General features: G+C 45.4%; 1 long non-coding RNA gene across 2 annotated transcripts; it reads right to left on the bottom strand.

The window, feature by feature from the left end:
- Positions 1-415: 415 nt before the first annotated feature.
- LOC146867756 (uncharacterized) lies at positions 416-17,541 on the bottom strand. 2 transcript variants are annotated; one of them, XR_014962178.1, is made up of 3 exons: positions 17,383-17,541; positions 13,334-13,420; positions 416-664 (listed from the first exon to the last, which is right to left on the bottom strand). It is a non-coding gene; the product is annotated as an uncharacterized LOC146867756 (long non-coding RNA). The 2 variants fall into 2 exon arrangements; XR_014962175.1 differs by lacking the exon at positions 416-664 and adding an exon at positions 4,127-4,375.
- Between the last annotated feature and the right edge of the window lie 676 nt (positions 17,542-18,217).

Here is an 18,217-nt window from a genome sequence, read left to right as displayed (position 1 = left end):
ATGCCATGAACTAAAGCACTGTTCTTAAAGTGCTTAACTGATATTTATCCAGACTTTCCTCATTCTCACTTCCTGAAGGTATTTATTGATAAAATAAAGGGGGTGATAGGGTGATGGTGTTTCTCATAAGAGAATGCATCTACAGTTTCACCAAACTCCCAATAAGGCACACAGACTTCTCTGGGGGTGGAACTAAATTATATGCTTCAAAGTGATATTGTTCCTCTGGCCCAGGTCTCTTCTTCAGGACTACTATGTCCTTGGTGGAACCAGAGATTTCTGCTATCCACGCTAGTTCACTGGCTCAGCTATCACACAACTCTGAGTTAACCATTTTTATTACCTTTAGCACCCAGGGTTCACATACTACTCAATGAATTATCAGATTATTTATGAGAGACCATGACAGACAAAAGAACTTTTAATAATTTAATATTTTACTGCACTCTTATTCAAATGTCATCATTCTGTGTACATCCTTTTACATAATGGAATGCGAATGCTTGTAGTGCAATCAGAATCAATTTTCATTTCGATGTTACTTCTTAATCACAGGGAGCGGAAGGTGGACGTATAACATGGGAGCTGGGGCTTGTATTCACAGGTCAGCACTTCCTGCCACCTTTTACTGATTGCTGGTCCTGGCAAACAGGAGCACATGGGGCTGTTGAAGAAGAAAGTGAACATTAATGAGTGATTTTTATGACATATCGTGTGCATAAATTTGGTCTCAGAGCAATAAATAGAAGAAAAAGATTTTCTGACGCATCCATATGAGTGGGGAGAGGGTATTTTTGCACTTTTATATCGCTCCTGTAGGTTCCTATTTTCTCCCTTTGTGGTGGGTCTTTTGTCTTTTCCTTTCTTCTTTCCCCGTTGTGTCTTCTTCTCTCTCTTGCTCTCCAGAAATGTTTAAAGAATAAAAAAATAAGTGCTGGTTCCCAAAACTGAGTGCTGATGGCTCCCAGTGGCAACCAGTAGCTCAAATTAGCCACTGGGAAAACCCTGCTTGCAGATAATGTATGGATAGTTTGGAGATGGCATACAGTGAGTAAATCAAAGGTCCATCAAATTCATAGCTGGTAAGAACATATGATCCATGGAATTGACCATAATCAAAACGGATTCTATTTGAGGATGCTCTGGCACTATTTAGAGTTGGGCGGTTGAAGCACAATCGCCAAAAATTGGCTAATGTGCTGTCGCTATATTAAGAGTGCACTGATGTCGGTAGTACTCTAAATACGGCTGTTTGGACATCTGCCACATCTTGGCAAATGGGCCCTCTGAATCCTCTATTGTAAAATAAACCATATAGCGGACTTTCAACCATAGAAACCATGCAAATACATAGGAAAAACAAATATTCAGATATGTAAAAATCTAGAAGTTCCTTATTGTAGTTTGGTTTTCTGCATGTTCATCAACAAATATATATTCGGTTTTGCAATAAAAAATTATGACTGACTGTCAGCTCACAATTATTCTGTTAAGTCAGTATTGTAGGTGTACCCTTGCAAGACTTAAATAAATGATAGAACATATTCAGGGTAAAACATAAAGTTAGCAATCTAGGTCAACAATGTTTATTTACTTGGGTTCCTACACGTTGTAAAAAAGACAATTGAATCTTGAATGTATATTAAACATGTAGCACACAATTACATTGCTGTTCAACATTTATTTTAAGTTTTTTATCTGTACGCATGGATTTCCTGGCAGAATCAAGGTGTTGGAAGAAGAAGCTCCTGAATTAATTTTCACACTATGTACCCCTCACTTCTTTTCTGCTTTAATGTTTCATGCAAAAGTCTTGAATAATTGAATTATCTAATACATAGTCTATGTTAAAACAGTATTTGGAAGCATTTCATATGGATAATAAAATAGCCCTTAATGCACCTACATTTGAATTCACCCTCCTATGGACCCATCCTATGACATTGGTGGGACACCTAAAGATTCTTGGATAATTTCATAAAGCATGTTCTGGGGCTGCTCTTAAATTCTTGTCAAGCTCTAATTGCTGACAAACGACTGTTTTTCCTCCACTTATCACCGACCCCCTGTGGCCTTCCCTATTCAGTCCAAAGGAATCCATCTCCACACAAGTTGTCTTTGAAAAGTGCATCAATGAGTAAAACTCCATCATTTTGCTCACCTTTTCATCACATTCTCTACTCGTAGATTGCCCGACCTGCCTGCTCCAACTCTGGGTGTCCAGTCTTTGCCATACTCAGTCCTACAGGTTCTTTCTTGTACGCTTTAATTCTGTAATGTCCAGCACTGAGCTGCTCTTATGCAACCAGGAACAATACCCTCCACGGATGTTTTAGCATTTTCCATTGTTTTATTCTGGTACAATTTGTGTTTTACTATTCATAGACCATTCTTTTATATCCCATGACAGCACCTCAACAGACAGTGTGGCTTCCATTAGGTGTCACAGTTACTTCTGCTTCTCCAAGGAGGTGAAGGATCAGACTACATGCAGAGATCTTCAGGAGTATTAGGAGACTCAATCCAAAGTGCTGCAAATTTGTAATCTGATATCAATGCGAATGTCGATTCTGAATTTACTTGAGTACCACCAAAGTTAATCATTTTATGGTTGCATACTAACCCTATGCTTCTCCATACCTTGCCTCCTAATGAAAAGATGGTATGCCAGGCGCAGTTTCAGAATGAAGGGGGTTTGTTTGTATATAATGGTGGCGTTATTAAACACACACACACAATTTTTATCCTTCTAACAGAAGCACAGATGTTACAGTGTTAAAATTCATTATTCTTTCCCTGTGTCCTCATAGGATATGATGTATGTTTCACAGAACCTGTTTGTTTACCAAGTCACAAATCGATGCACCTCCTTTACAAGTGTCATTAAAGTCTCTATCTTACTGGGGACTTTGTGGTCCACCTCTAACACAGTGGAAATTCGGAGACAGTTTCTTGGGCAGGTGGTTGTAGTGAAGCTGTTTAACATGATACTCTGATCATGTTTCCCTGGTGAGCCAACCAATGGGCCAGAAAATGCATCCTCTTCTGTTAACTTCTTCCACGTGAGCAGTCCTCCAACCTGACCCAAGACACCGCATGAGAAAGTGGCATCACATCTTAGGCCTCTGAAAGACCTAGCAACAGGCAGCCCTGCAGCAGTATTTCAACAAACTCTGTGTGAAGTGCTGCAAAATAACTGCTGTCAACCAGTCAAGACCATCCATCTTTGGTTGCTCCATGTTCATTGGGTGGCAATACTGGTAGACATCTACCAGAGCTCTTTCCCCTACTTCATTGATTGTAATAGGAAAGATGAATGGATGTGCCTGAGAACACCATCTTCAACATTCAGAACCCACAAAGCTTATGGACTTCAGTATCCCTGTTGCAATGCAATGTTTGTATGGGACGTTGCATGGACTATGGGAAGTTGCATGGACCATACACAATTCTATTGGAATTGGACAAACCTTACACAATTCTGTCGCAATGTAATGTGTGTATGAGAAGTTGAATGGACTTTTACTAAATTCCATTTGAATAGGATGAACCTTACACAATTCTGTTGCATTGTAATGTACGTATGAGAAGTTGGGTAGAAATACACAAATCCAAGTTGTGATTCACAAAAATCCAGATAGATGTCAGAATCTAAGGGCCTTGTCATGAGGTGGGCCATCTAGCTAGTGCAGATCACAGTTTTACCACACATGCCATGAACTAAAGCACTGTTCTTAAAGTGCTTAACTGATATTTATCCAGACTTTCCTCATTCTCACTTCCTGAAGGTATTTATTGATAAAATAAAGGGGGTGATAGGGTGATGGTGTTTCTCATAAGAGAATGCATCTACAGTTTCACCAAACTCCCAATAAGGCACACAGACTTCTCTGGGGGTGGAACTCAATTATATGCTTCAAAGTGATATTGTTCCTCTGGCCCAGGTCTCTTCTTCAGGACTACTATGTCCTTGGTGGAACCAGAGATTTCTGCTATCCACGCTAGTTCACTGGCTCAGCTATCACACAACTCTGAGTTAACCATTTTTATTACCTTTAGCACCCAGGGTTCACATACTACTCAATGAATTATCAGATTATTTATGAGAGACCATGACAGACAAAAGAACTTTTAATAATTTAATATTTTACTGCACTCTTATTCAAATGTCATCATTCTGTGTACATCCTTTTACATAATGGAATGCGAATGCTTGTAGTGCAATCAGAATCAATTTTCATTTCGATGTTACTTCTTAATCACAGGGAGCGGAAGGTGGACGTATAACATGGGAGCTGGGGCTTGTATTCACAGGTCAGCACTTCCTGCCACCTTTTACTGATTGCTGGTCCTGGACTAACAGGAGCACATGGGGCTGTTGAAGAAGAAAGTGAACATTAATGAGTGATTTTTATGACATATCGTGTGCATAAATTTGGTCTCAGAGCAATAAATAGAAGAAAAAGATTTTCTGACGCATCCATATGAGTGGGGAGAGGGTATTTTTCTCTTCAAAGGAAGAAGATAAACAGAGAATATTTGGCTAAGGTGTCCCACAGAACATTATAATTTGAACACTAAGGCTCATGGACCTGTGCTGTTATAGAAGGCAGCTAACCCCAGCCTCATCCACAAAATGCTGTGCAAAAATGGTGCTCCCGTTATATCTTGTGTATCATCTTTCAACATGGATTGCAAGACCACTAAAATAACAATTTGAGGTTCCAAATTGTAATGTTTAGAGTGCTATAGGATTACCATAGTCAAACATGGCATCCCCATATATTCAGGTGTGTACTTTTGTGGATATTGAATATTAGAGAGTTCCTTCTGCATTTTTCATGAGGCTTTATGAATCATTGAGCCAGTCCTGACAATATCACCTACGCTGCTCCTCTTCTAAGTTACATTGGGGCACATTATCAAGGACGGCGTTTACATTATCGCCGCTTTAGCGGCAGAAAACTGCTGCTAAACCGGCGATAATGGGCTTGATAATATGCCCTGGAGAATTCCCATAGAAGCCCATGTTCACACCAGAACATGGGCTTCTATGGGAATTCCATAGAGCATATCATCAAGCTCATTATCACCGGTTTAGCTGCAGTTTTTTGCTGCTAAAGCGGCGATAATTTTTAACGCCGTCCTTGATAATATGCCCCATTGTACTATTGAAAGGTGGTGACCAAAAACAGGATATTTGAGAGGTGTGTGTATTTCAGGTCAAAACTTTCAAATCAGTCATGTTGCTTATTTCACAAAATAAACCCAGCTCGCAGACCAACCTTGTGTAGCACATCTCAACAGCAGCATCTGATGAAGTATCAAAAGCACCAAAACCCTGCAAAAGGTGAGCCAGGCAAGAGTTTCCATGTCATTTGATAACCTTCTATCATAGTTCTGCCAACCAAAGACTTCTCCCTACTGGAGCTTTTTATCCTTATGGTGTCTTTGTACCCTCTCTGGCTCACATGCATTGAACTTTGAGTCTGTTTTACTGAATGCAGTCTCTTGGTTCAAACCTCTGGTCTCATTCATCCAGGCTGACCACGTGTACTCACAGGTCAGCTTAGTTTAACCTGCTTACCCTGTCAGCATTGGTCAGCACTGACTAGTGACTGGCAGGGGAAATCACAGTTGTTAATGCACACAAATCTACCTTGATTGCCTGCCTATCATGGGTCTTCAGAGATCCAGGAGAGACAGCAGACTAACGCCCACCAGAGTCCTAGTTTTGGGACCCAATGTCCTGTTGCTCTGATGTCAGAGCAGTAAAGAACCAGTTTTCAAAACTATTGTTCGTGATAATTGCATCGATATGGAGAGTAGAAACTGATTTAGAATCAGAATACCCGTGGGCCAAAGTTAGAGTCATTTAAAAAAATGCGTGATGTGGACAAATTATTCACAAAAGGCTTTTGCCGAATATAAGATGTGTGTAACAATGTTTTAATGATATTTTTTCCAAAGTGATTCTCTCTCCATCTATAGGGACTAGGCTCTGAATTAGAGCAAATAGGGAATTTAGACTCAGAATCACAAATTTTTCATGCAAAGCAGAGCAGCATCCAAATGTGCTACGCCACATTGCACAAGAGGAAAAACACAGGGCAGTGCCATATCTATAATTCAATCTGCTGCTTGTGTCATCTCCTGTGCTGGGCTCAAATGAGGCTGCCTTGATCGATGCACAGCTTCGCACAGGTGCAGAGGTGAGTGTGCACTGTCCAGCAAAGGATCTGTTCTGAAGACAAATATTTCTGCACAAATTCTATACCTAGACCATGGAGATCTTAAAGATTTAGGGGGTCCAGGGCTAAACATATTTTGGGTGGCCTGTTCTGAACAACTTTGAATTTACAATCAAATTTCAGCTTTTTCGAGTCGTCTTTTGCTGGGTCATTGGCAGTTTATATTCTGAATGTGTTTCCATTTAATATTCAGGGATAGTGATGTGGATTTTCAATCCTGTAACAGCAGCAGCTCACTAATAATTTTGCAAATAATATCAGTGACCCCTCCCATTTTTCATACACGAGGCCCTGTTTTGCTCTAAAAGAAACATTTTTTATAGATTTTGTAGGAAATATCAACACATCATTTCTCTGAAAAATGTCTGTGATGGACTCCCGCAGATCACCCACATTGGAAATAAATTAAAGGAAAACGGTATTTAAAACAATTTGTTAAATAATTATTCAAGGTCATCTGTGGTGTCGTTGGGGCTATTGCCAGGGACCCCTGTAGTGCGGGCCAAACACACGTGGTCAAATAAGACACGGGACAAGTGTGGTGGTGTTGGCTCCGTCTCCGCTGCCGTGGCTCTTCTGCCGACGTGCATGCGTGACGTCACATTTATTGGGGGCTGAATGCACGTGACCTGACGCACACGCCATCGCGTGTCACGTCAGGGATACTATCGCGACACTACATTCCTCCCCAACACACAAAACAAAACGATAACCCAAGATATGTGACTGCACGTTAAAGTATGGACAACAGGACTCTTAGTGTCCCGCAACCCTGCACTCAACATTTGCAGTCTGAAACTCAAACAAGGAAAAACTGAAACAGTCTTACTTGACGTAGTCACGTAACCGACAGGAGGGCTCGGGGTGCGGCCTCAGGTCATATCGCAGTCCCCCACGGTCCGACGCAATACCCCGGCCTCTACTCCCGGAGTCACCATCTGCGCCACTCTCTCCAGTCTCTGGCACGCCAGCTGCCTCGGCTGGCGTGTTCTCTGGCTGGTGGCCTTGCTGCAGTGTGTCAAGTCCATGACCTAGGGATTCCGCTCCTCCACTCGCCTGGTCCGCAAGTTCTAAGAATCTCTCCTCTCACGGCGTGTACCTCGCGGAACCGTCCTGGCGTCGTTCATCCGCCCCAGGGGACACTGGAACTTTCTTGAAGTATGAAACATTCCTAGTTATCTTTTCGGTACCTTTCCGGGCTGTCACGCACGTGCCTCTGACTTTCTCCACTGTCCACGGCTGTGGTTCAAAGTTCAAACGAAACTTGCCCCCTGGCATCCGATTGCGGATCAGTACATTGTCACCTGGGAGTAGGGGTGAGGACACAGCCCGCCGTCGGGCGTCGACTTGAGCAAAGGCTCCGCGTCGGTGCTCATCAATGGCACTGTCATTGGGAGTTTCGGGCTTCCATTCTGGGTGATGCGGTATGGAGTCTGTGACAACCCGCCCCATCAGCAGGTGTGCCGGTGCTACTCCCGTGATAGAGTGGGGCATTTGGCGATAGCTGCGGAGAAATGTGAAAATTGCAAGTTCCACAGATTGGTTCTTCTCGTGGGCAATCCGTATCACTTTGTTGAGTGTCCTCATGAAGCGTTCAGCTTCTCCGTTCGCTTGAGGCCATCGGGGGGTGATTCGCCGGTGATGGACCCCGAGAGTCTGTAGGTACGCCGCGAAGTCCTGGCTCTGAAAAGGTGACCCATTGTCGGTTCTGATCTCTTTGACTATGCCGTGTGTTGCCATGATTTTCTCAAGCTTCGGGATTACTTCCTGGGCACTCAAAACAGTCAGTATTTCCACTTCAGGATACTTGGAGTGATCATCTATGGCCACCAGAGTGTGCCGTCCGTCTGGCAAACTGCCAAAATCGACGCTGATCTTCGACCAGGGCCTCCTAGGGCGAGGCTCCATCACGACAGGGGCTGGCCAGGGCACTTCCCCGGTTACCTGACACGCCTGGCACTCTCGAACGGTGGCCTCCACTATTTCGTCCATGAGAGGGAACCACACTTTGGTTCGGAGCCTTGACTTCGTCTTGACCATGCCTTGGTGACCAACGTGGGCCAGATCCACCACTCTCTGGGTGAGGGACACTGGGATGACTAGCCGGTGGCCTCTCAACAAACATCCTGTATCGTCTTCCGTCAGTTCCGTTCTTACATGGTACAGGCTCTCCATTATTTGCTTCGCCCGAGGCGTCAAGCTTTTCCACTCCTCTCTGGTGCGGGTCCAGCTGTTGTCTCGGACCGCCACTCTTGCTCTTTGTAGGCACTCATCTTCGCTGGTGGCTTGGGACAGGCTGGCCATGGACACTGGCCGGGGACATGACCGCGCCGTGATGCAGCGGACGTATTCTTCTGTTTCTGCCGCTTCCTTCATTTCTTTTGGAGTTGCTGTGCGAGGGTGGCGAGATAGGTAGTCCGCCGGGTTCCGGGCACCCGGCTGGTACTCAATCTTGCAGTTATAGTCCTGCAGTTGCAACATCCATTTCTCGATTCTTGGCGGCGGCTTAGTGGACGTGCCCGCAAACAGGGATACCAGTGGCTTGTGATCTGTGGTCACAACAAAGGGTTTGCCGTAGACATACAGGTGGAAGTGACGACACCCCCAATGAATGGCGATCGCCTCTTTTTCTATCTGGGAGTATCTCTGCTCCGTCTCAGTGAGTGACCGGCTGGCGAATGCCACCGGGGCCCATTCCTCGGCACTTGTCTTCCGTTGCAGCAGGACCGCGCCCAGCCCGACTGGACCGGCATCGACGGCGATTTGCGTCAGCTTGGCCGGGTCGAAAAAGGCCAGCGTCGTGGCTTCTGAGAGTGCCTGTTTGATTTCCTCGAACGCTCGATTCTGGTCACTGTTCCATGTCCAGGGGGTGGACTCTTTTGTGAGCTCTCTCAGTGGCGCCGTGAGGTTCGCCAGGTCCTTGATGAACCTGCCACAGTAGTTCACCATTCCTAGAAAGCTCCTCACCTCTGTGATGTTGGCAGGGGCGGCCGCTTCCTTGATATCTTTGACCCTGTCCGGATCCGGGTTGACACCATCTGCCGAGAAAGTGTAGCCGAAGAACTGGATCTTCCGGCACAGGAACTCGCACTTCTCCCGATGCAGTGTAAGACCTGCGTCTCGTATGCGTCGTAGCACCTGCACCAGCCTCTCATTGTGTTCCGCCACGGTCGTGGCGTGTACCATGATGTCATCGCTGACGTTGATCGCTCCTGGGATTCCTGCGATGAGCTCTTGTAGTACGTTCTGGAATACTTCCGCAGCGCTCGACACCCCGAAGCTCAGCCTCGTGTACCGCCTCAGACCTACATGTGTGGAGAACGTGGTTATGTTCCGGGACGCTTCGTCCAGTACTAGTTGGTGATACCCAGAGCGTAAGTCCAGCTTTGAGAACCATTTGGTGCCTGCCATCTCCCCGACGATGTCATCGATGGTCGGGGTGATGTGTCGCTCCCTTTTGATGGCAGCATTGGGGAGCCTCATGTCTACGCATATTCTGACAGCGCCTGGCTGCTTGGGTTTCTTCGCCACGACAATTGGCGACACCCACGGGGTCGGTCTGGACACTTTCTCGATGATTCCCGCCGCCTCTAGCTTCTTCAATTCAGCTTCCACCAGTGGCCTGAGGTGGCATGCTATGCGGCGATGCCGGAGTGCTATCGGCTGGACAGTGGGATCGATATGTAGGTGAACCTCTTTGCCCCGGAACTTGCCTATCCCGTGAAAGATTTCCTCGAACTCCTCCAAGGTGTGGTGTACTGATTCTTGGTGTACCCCAAATGCGAACGTTACCACTCCCAGATCTTCTGCTGCTCGGCAGCCCAGGAGCATGCCTTGCCCGTCTTCGGTAACATAGATGTTCGACGTGATTGACCGCGTCCCATGGGATATCACCGTCCTGAACTTTCCTCGTACCTTTAACGGTTCCTCCTGTCCATAGGCGAACACCGTGATCGTCGAGGGCTGGAGTGCGGGCTGTGGGTGCATGGATCTGTGCATCGCAGCGGCCATGATATTGATGCTGGCTCCTGTGTCTACCACCGTCGTGACTTCCTGTGACCCTACTCAGATGCTGCATTGCGGCAGTCTCCTAGTCCGGCGGGCCGCCGTGCCTATCATGTGTACCCGGTGTATGACCTTTTCCTCCTCTTCATCATCGTCCATGTCACTGGCCCCCAGGCCTCCTTCCGCAACCGTGTTGACGGCTTGGTGGGGCTTTCGGAATTTCTTTGACCGGCACACTTTCTCAAAGTGGTTGAAGCGTCCACACCCCCTGCACTTACTCCCTCGCGCTGGACACTCAGACGGGGTGTGGGGCGAGCCACCGCAGTACCCACAGGACTTTGGTTGTTCTTGAGCGGCCGGGCCTGGTCCTCGTCGGGGCCACCTCTGCTTGGACTTGACTGCGACTGCCACTGCGTTGACCGGCTCGGTCTTCACTGGCACCTGTAGGGCCGCTTCCATGTGCGCAGCGAGCGCTTTGGACAGTTCCTTCGTTCGGCCCATCGTCAGGATATCAGCTAGGGGCTTACCGGATTCCTCTAAGATCCTTTCCCTCAGCTTGACGGACGCGCACCCTTGTATTATCTGGCCTCTTATCTCCTCCGTCTCATCCCGAAACCTGCAGGTGGCCGCTAGGTTCTTTAGACGAGCATAGAATTTGTCGAGCGACTCCTCCGGCAGTTGGCGTGCTTGGCGGAATATGAAACGTTCATAGTCGCGGTTTGCCATTGGCTCGAAGTATTCGTTGAGCGCCGCTATTAGCGTCGTGTGCGTCTTGGGGGTGGCTTCCGCAAGCGTCTTTACTATGTTGTGAATCTCCTTCCCGCCTAGGTGAATTATCATTGCGCGTTTTTGGTCTCTGTGGACCTTCGTGGCCTCGAAGAAGATGCGCACTCTATCCTCCCAGTCTTTCCATCGGGCCGCTACCGTTGATGGGGACCCCTCGACAGAGAATGGCTCAATTGGCGGGATGGTCGCCATGTCGCGCGTGCGCGGCTTGCGCCGGGCGGGACCTCCTGCTCACGTGTGCTCTTGCGCTGGGCGAGACCTCCTCTACCCCTTGACAGTGATGGCTCCCAGATGTGGCTCCCACGTGGGTGGCAGAACCTTCACCCTGGCTGGGTGTGATTTTCCCTTGGTGATCTCCGGGTTAGCAGGGATATGGGGACCATACAGCGCTGTGCCCTTCGTGACTGAGGGCCTCTCATGCAGGCATGGGCAGGGCAACAGACCTTACCCCTCAGGCAGTACGTGACCCAGGTGGTGTTCCACACGACCACACGACTTGCTGGCGGCGAGAGGCAACGCCCACCAGTATTCCCGGCAGCTTCAGGTAGGAGGCAGGGTGCGGAGGGCGCTCCGCGCACCATAGGCCAGGGGGGCGGGGCCCACGAGTGCACCGTAGCGCGCTGGGGCGCCGATGCAGGAGACGGCCCCTGCGTGAACACCCAGCCGACGGGGAGCGCTCCGGCGCTTCCGCGCACGTCCTCTACAGGCCAGGGACGCGGGGACAGCAGCGCGTTCCGGCGGGGCACGAGCACCGCGAGCGAGGACCGCTCACCGGCCGCCACACCATCCGAACGCGAGGAGCAGGAGCGAGGGTACGCCCACCCTCGTCGCCACTTTGTGGTGTCGTTGGGGCTATTGCCAGGGACCCCTGTAGTGCGGGCCAAACACACGTGGTCAAATAAGACACGGGACAAGTGTGGTGGTGTTGGCTCCGTCTCCGCTGCCTTGGCTCTTCTGCCGACGTGCATGTGTGACGTCACATTTATTGGGGGCTGAATGCACGTGACCTGACGCACACGCCATCGCGTGTCACATCAGGGATACTATCGCAACACTACAGTCATCAGGGCAAGACTAACTGCAGAACAGAGCTGTCTCTATCAGGGGCCTCCTGAAAGATGGGGACCCTGGGACAGCGCCCATTTTGCCCATGCTTTAAAATGACTCTGTCATCGACAAACTCAGACAGTACTCACACAATAGATGCGTGGTGTGCACTGCAGCACACATGCAATGCGCCTTTTTTGACAAATGGACACATTCTCCTTATTTGCACTTGCGTGAAGTAGACATTAATTTTTACACAATGCCCAGTCTGGTTATTTCAGTAGACTGACCTTTGCATCAAAACCTATGAGTGCTTATGTTGATCTGACCCAGTAACATCTACTTGACACAAAACCACACAAAGTAGATGTTTGCCCAATAAAAAGTGCACCTTTCCAGCACAAAACACCTTTTCTAAGGGTTAGAAAGCTGTAGTCACAGCTTTGCGTCATGCTAGCACCTGCCTTGAGTCTCAATAAACCTGAGGCTTGATGTGCTTGGCTGACCTTTTTCAAAAGCAAGACGCCATGCGCTGAAGTTGTTAAGTGTAGTCCATTGTAATACTGGAAAGAGCCAGACAGGGTCAGCCACCAAAGTCCATCCTGTACGACAGAACTGTAACACCTACATCTGCTCTTTTATGGAAGACCTAGAGCTGAAGGCTCCCACTAAGAAATTCTGCCTACGCTCATGGCCATTCCATACTGTGGAGTGAGGTCAAGAATCATCCATAAGAACTCTTAAGGCAGAACCTGGACCTACGTGTTGTGAAAAAGGCGCACACTCTGAAGCGACAGCTTGGTGCTGGAACAAGCCTCCACAACCAGCCATCAGTCGCTTCACAGGAAGAGGCTCTTTCAATGCATTCCTGCACTGATGGATCACACAGGAAGTGATTGCACTTTTCCAATCACAACAGTCCCTTTACTGCAAGGGTGTGGGCCACCTGTGGGTAGCTTTTATTTCTCACTGGAAGACAATTCTACTTACTTCTACGGTGCTCCAGATCTACAGTAGTGTCGCTAAACCTACAGATACTGCCTTAGTCGCGCTTGACAGCGTCCATCTTACAACCTCAGCATGCCTTTGGAATTGGTCTTACCACCATCTTATGCTTTTGGAAACTGAAAAGAGATCTTTAAAAAAAATAGAACCACCCTACAAAAATAACAAACATTATGAAAGCAGATACCTTTTGCTAAATAACGATGCTTTTAATTCAATATAGGAATTACGTCACTTACCTGGCTCACACTGGGGCTCACACTGAGGCTTACACTGAGGCTCACATTGAGGGACGGGGTCCTGGCACAGCACCACTGGGGCACATGCTGAAAAGGAAGACAAGGGTGCATATTACAACTCATATATAACATACGGTAGAGTGCACATCTGATCTACATTGCCAAACCTAGCAGTCTTACATTAGACAAAGGCTTCTGAGTCACACAGGGGCCTGCTTTACAAGCCCATTCTTGGTTGTATACATCAAGATAGAAGTCCATAATATCGACCTACAAAAATATCGCATCTGCTATATCACTATTATATAGTTACTATTTTGATCTCTTCATTAACTTACTTTGCGATGTAATGCATCAACTCCACTGACTCAGGGTTAACAAACGTTTTGAGTTCAAGGCCCTTTGTTCTATGTTTCGAGTTCAGCATGGCTTGGCACCCTCATACATTCAAAGCCTTGTCAAGCCTTACCTATCCTGCCGCCAATTGAGATTGGCTAGCCTGTCTCTTTTTTCAGTTCCTAGAGTACTGCTGACCCGTATGGGAGATCGCTCGTTCTCTTACCTTGGACCTAAATTGTGGAATTCTCTTCCTGTGGAACTTAGGATCTGTCAGTCTCTCTTAGCCTTTCGTAAAAAGCTAAAGACCTTCCTTTATAGTCAGGTTTAACTCCCTCCTCCAATCCTCCCACAACCTCACTCATCCTGCTCAGCGCCGGGAAACCCTGTTGGGTAGCTGTGCGCTTTATAAATCTTGAAAATAAATGAATAAATGTAGTGGATGTGATATTGTTGTCATGTGATATAAAGCATGTGATATAGAAATAGTATACCCTCTACTGGCACACACTGAATAAAGACTATTAGTGGTTTGGAAAACAATTGACTAAAGATGGCCAAGTGAACAAAAGTCATTTTATTCAAGATAAGGAGCTAATAAAAGGGGTCATTTTTCAAAGTAATAATAACTCGAAGATGACCGCAGTCTGCAGAGTGATTGACATAGATTTTTTCAGGCATAGGTTTGGCCACTTGTATGTATGGCTGACTCCTGCCTGAACAGAAAAAGAGGTGAAGAAAATATCGAAAGTTTTGAAGGCAGGAGTGTCTTTGATAGAAATGTTTAAAAAAAGTTATTATTAAAATAACTCAAATGCCATGCTGAAATGTTCAAAGAAACGTATGAACACATAATTATTGATGAAAACAAGAGTATTTCGGCTATTACTGTCAGTTCAATGCACTTAAGCACATATATGCACAGTTTACACCTGCACAGACATCGACTGTTTATGAAACACCCAAATTCTATTCCACTGCATGTTTAATTCATGCAATTCTTTGTCAGCACTGCCACTTTGGTATTTACATATTTCCTGTCTGGATGGGAGTGGGACATGTTCATTCACAGAACCAGTATGAACAGATTTTCTGTTGTCATCGGCTTGGCTGTGGAACAGGTTCCAACCGGAAGCGCTACTGCTGAAAGAGTCAATGTTGTAGAGGCCCGGAAGGTCTCCTGATAATTAGCTCTCATGGCTCCTGTAGGAGGAGGCATCATGACCTCTATGTTAGGGATGGCAACATTTGAATGAAAAAATATATATCGGTTAAGATAAGTTTTCCCCACCATTCATTTTAGCAAAACATTTAATCACAGTATTGCTGTTATTGCTGGTTTTGATGGCAGATTGTGGCTGGGCCACACTAAGTAGGGTAATATAGGACATTTTTACTGAATATAAACCTTCATTGTGAAGCAGTTGGTGGCCCCATCGTTTCCAGGTCCAGATACTAATTCCAGTGTATCTTTTCTTCATCTCATAGGAAGATATTTCAGAAATCAAAATTGTCAAAATGATTTTGATCTATAGGTTGTGAGCTTGAAGGACAGTAATGGTACCAAACTGGGAAATCTGCGAGGCTCCTAAAAGACTAGTGTGGCTGAAAAGCATGAAAAATTGGGAAAATGTCAATCACTTGTTAGGTGAACCTGCCATATTATGTACTCTGTTCCAGTCTTAAAGGACTTAAAGAGGCGGTGCGGTTTCAGAAATCCCCCTGATTTCAGTATTGCCCAATATGCTTTGGCAGGTGAACAGTAAGCCTACAACCCTAATGTTTTTACTGTGATACGGAAAGGCATTTCGCATAGTATCACATTGACCATGGCTTTGAACACAAATCCTTGGCTTTGCCTTCATTAAAACTACTTCCCTGTAGGCTGCCTATTAGATCATCTGGTAACTTAGTTTTTGATTCTGGCACAGTTTTAAAAAGATCAAACTCAAACTTCAATAGTCTTAGTGAACACAACAGTCTCCTCTATTTTTACTGTCAAGCTTCTTAATGCTAATTTTCATCCCTGTAGATTAACCTTGTGATTATCACAATGAAATAAATAAGCACGCTGCCTACAGATCTTGCTATTTTAATGATATGTGAGTATCAAATAGCATCAAAAAAGTTGATTGGTATGTGAGAGTACAATAACTTCCTCTAGCTTTCTGCAACATTTTGCAAAAATGTAGTTTTGGTTGGGAAAATTGAGATTTTAATAATGACACACTGTAAAATAAACAACAGAAGTTAGTGTACAGGAATTTTATTGAATTCAACATAATGATAGGGGAGCTGGAAACCCGAACACTTTGACACAAAGTTAAAAAAGAGCTCAAGTAGAGGGATTGCCATGTTTAATCATAAATTAAAGAGAGAGTTGAATGGTGAGACTGGAGTGAGGATATAAACATTGATTTTTAAAGATGCATATCATGGCATTTTGAATTGATATACGATATGGTCTTTGATCCCTTGCATCAAGCATTGATAATAAAGAACCAGAAAAAAGAGACAGCTGGGGCAATGTACAAGAAAATGTCGTAGCGCGGTGTAATGCCAAATTTGACAACGCCGCGCTCCGACATTTTCAAAATACAGAATGTGCCGTATTTACAAAAATATGGCGCCCCCTTGTGTTTCCCCTAGTACTGGCTCTAAAAAAGCGGCTTAGTGCCAGAACAGGCACCCTTCCGTCATGTTGCTAGGTACGCCTCCACTGCAGGGGTGATTGTTTATGTGCAGGAAGGGAAATCTTACTGTACATAAACAATGTTTAAAGGTAATTTGCTGTTTCTATGCAGCACACATAGAAAGAGCAAAGTACTAGGAGACATTGATAATTTCTCCTTGTATCGGCACCATAAGACCAGGTTTTACCTGGCCTTAGCTTTTGGTGCTGCCCCATCCTTGTAAATATGGGGCAGCGTCAAAAAGCAATTGGTGTTGCAGTGGAACACACACTGCTACACACATTGCCCACAGCTTTGCCACAGAAGACAGCTTAACAGAACCCTTTGGCTTGGGCGCTTAGTCCATTCCTCTTTCCACTTCAGCTTAACTAGAAACTTTTTAAAGTATGAAAGACATGGGTAATGCCCAGCTAATTACAATTCCACCTGAATTGTAATTTTGGAATACCTAAAACATTGCCCTCATCCTTAATCAATCTCCTGTAACTTTTTTAAAAGTATGTTATCTTCTGAGTTTAAAACGTTTGTTGCACATTGTGAGTGAACAGTTGGAAGAAAGGGTTGTAAGCACTCAAGAGCGGTGATTGCATGATAAATTGATTTTACAAATATAGCACGATCCTTGTAAAGCTACTAAACAGAAATTTTAAAAACATGACGGTAAAAACAACCACCAGTCACTTCAAGTCTGCAAGTCCTGCACAGATTTTACCTAAGGTTTTGCAATTGTTACAGTGAAAATATTACGACCTTGTCATTTGTTTGGAGATTGTATGTTACAAGCAGGCCCCATCTCATGGTTCATCTCACATTTAATCACCATTTTTATGCAATCTCAAGTGGATCACATAGGATGGCAACTAGCAAACTGAGTTCATCGCAGAAAATAGAGGATCACAACATTTAAAAAGTTAGGTTGGCCAGATTGTGCTTGTCTGGAGCTAGATCACGTTTGCATCTTCCTCCCATTTAATCTACCCTCTTATATCTATTTTGTCTAAGTAAGAACTAACTACTTACGGTCTTGGCATTTCTCCACGACTTTAACATCTTGACACTGTGTCTTCTGAGTTTCCCTGCATCCTCCCTTGGCAGACATGGTCGTTTCTTGCACTGGCGTCAAACTCAGCCACAAGGGAAAATATTGGAGTCCCTTCGAGCTGTGCCCGGCCTAATCGAAGATGAGACTTATATACACAGGTAAGCTGCCCCTTCTGCCTGTTGAGCAACATTATCAGTCATTTTTTCACACCCATAATTTTTATCATATCTCCTGAGGAAGATCATGATTAATTGGTTTGTTTTCTTGCATGAGGGCAGAGTGTTGGGCTTTCTAATCTCGCAAGATATTTCACAATTATGCCGCACTGCTCTTATTTTTTGAGGTGTGTCATTTAAGGTTTGCTGATGAATCATTACTAGTATATGTTAATTATTTGGATACATACCATGGCGCAAAAGACTATTCAAAATTTGCATACCAAGCATATCTAGGAGAGTGTTACTTATTTGACCTCTAATCTCATTACTCTTTCCTTACTTCCTCTTTGAGTGTGAAATTCCTTTAGTTTAACACAACTGGCACACTAACCTTTGAAGCCCGTGGAATGCATTGTTTAGCTATGTGAGAAGAACTGTAGATGACTTTCTGACCTGTCAGTTGGCTGTGGTATTTCCCCTGAACTAAAATTATTTCTCCACTTAGCTATGTGGCAATATTTTCCAGTGAGTGCTTGGGCAGTAGTCTCCTCTCAGATTGTTGTTCTTTCCCACTTTAGTGCACTTTTCCTAATGGTTTTCCTAGTCCCAATGGGCTCCCCGTGTAGTGATCCTCAAACTACGAGGAAAGATCAAA

This window comes from Triturus cristatus, chromosome 1_2, assembly GCF_964204655.1.
Source record: "Triturus cristatus chromosome 1_2, aTriCri1.1, whole genome shotgun sequence".
NCBI lineage: Eukaryota > Metazoa > Chordata > Amphibia > Caudata > Salamandridae > Triturus > Triturus cristatus.
The sequence above is the reverse complement of the archived record's forward strand: the minus strand, read 5'-3'. Positions and strand labels throughout refer to the sequence as shown.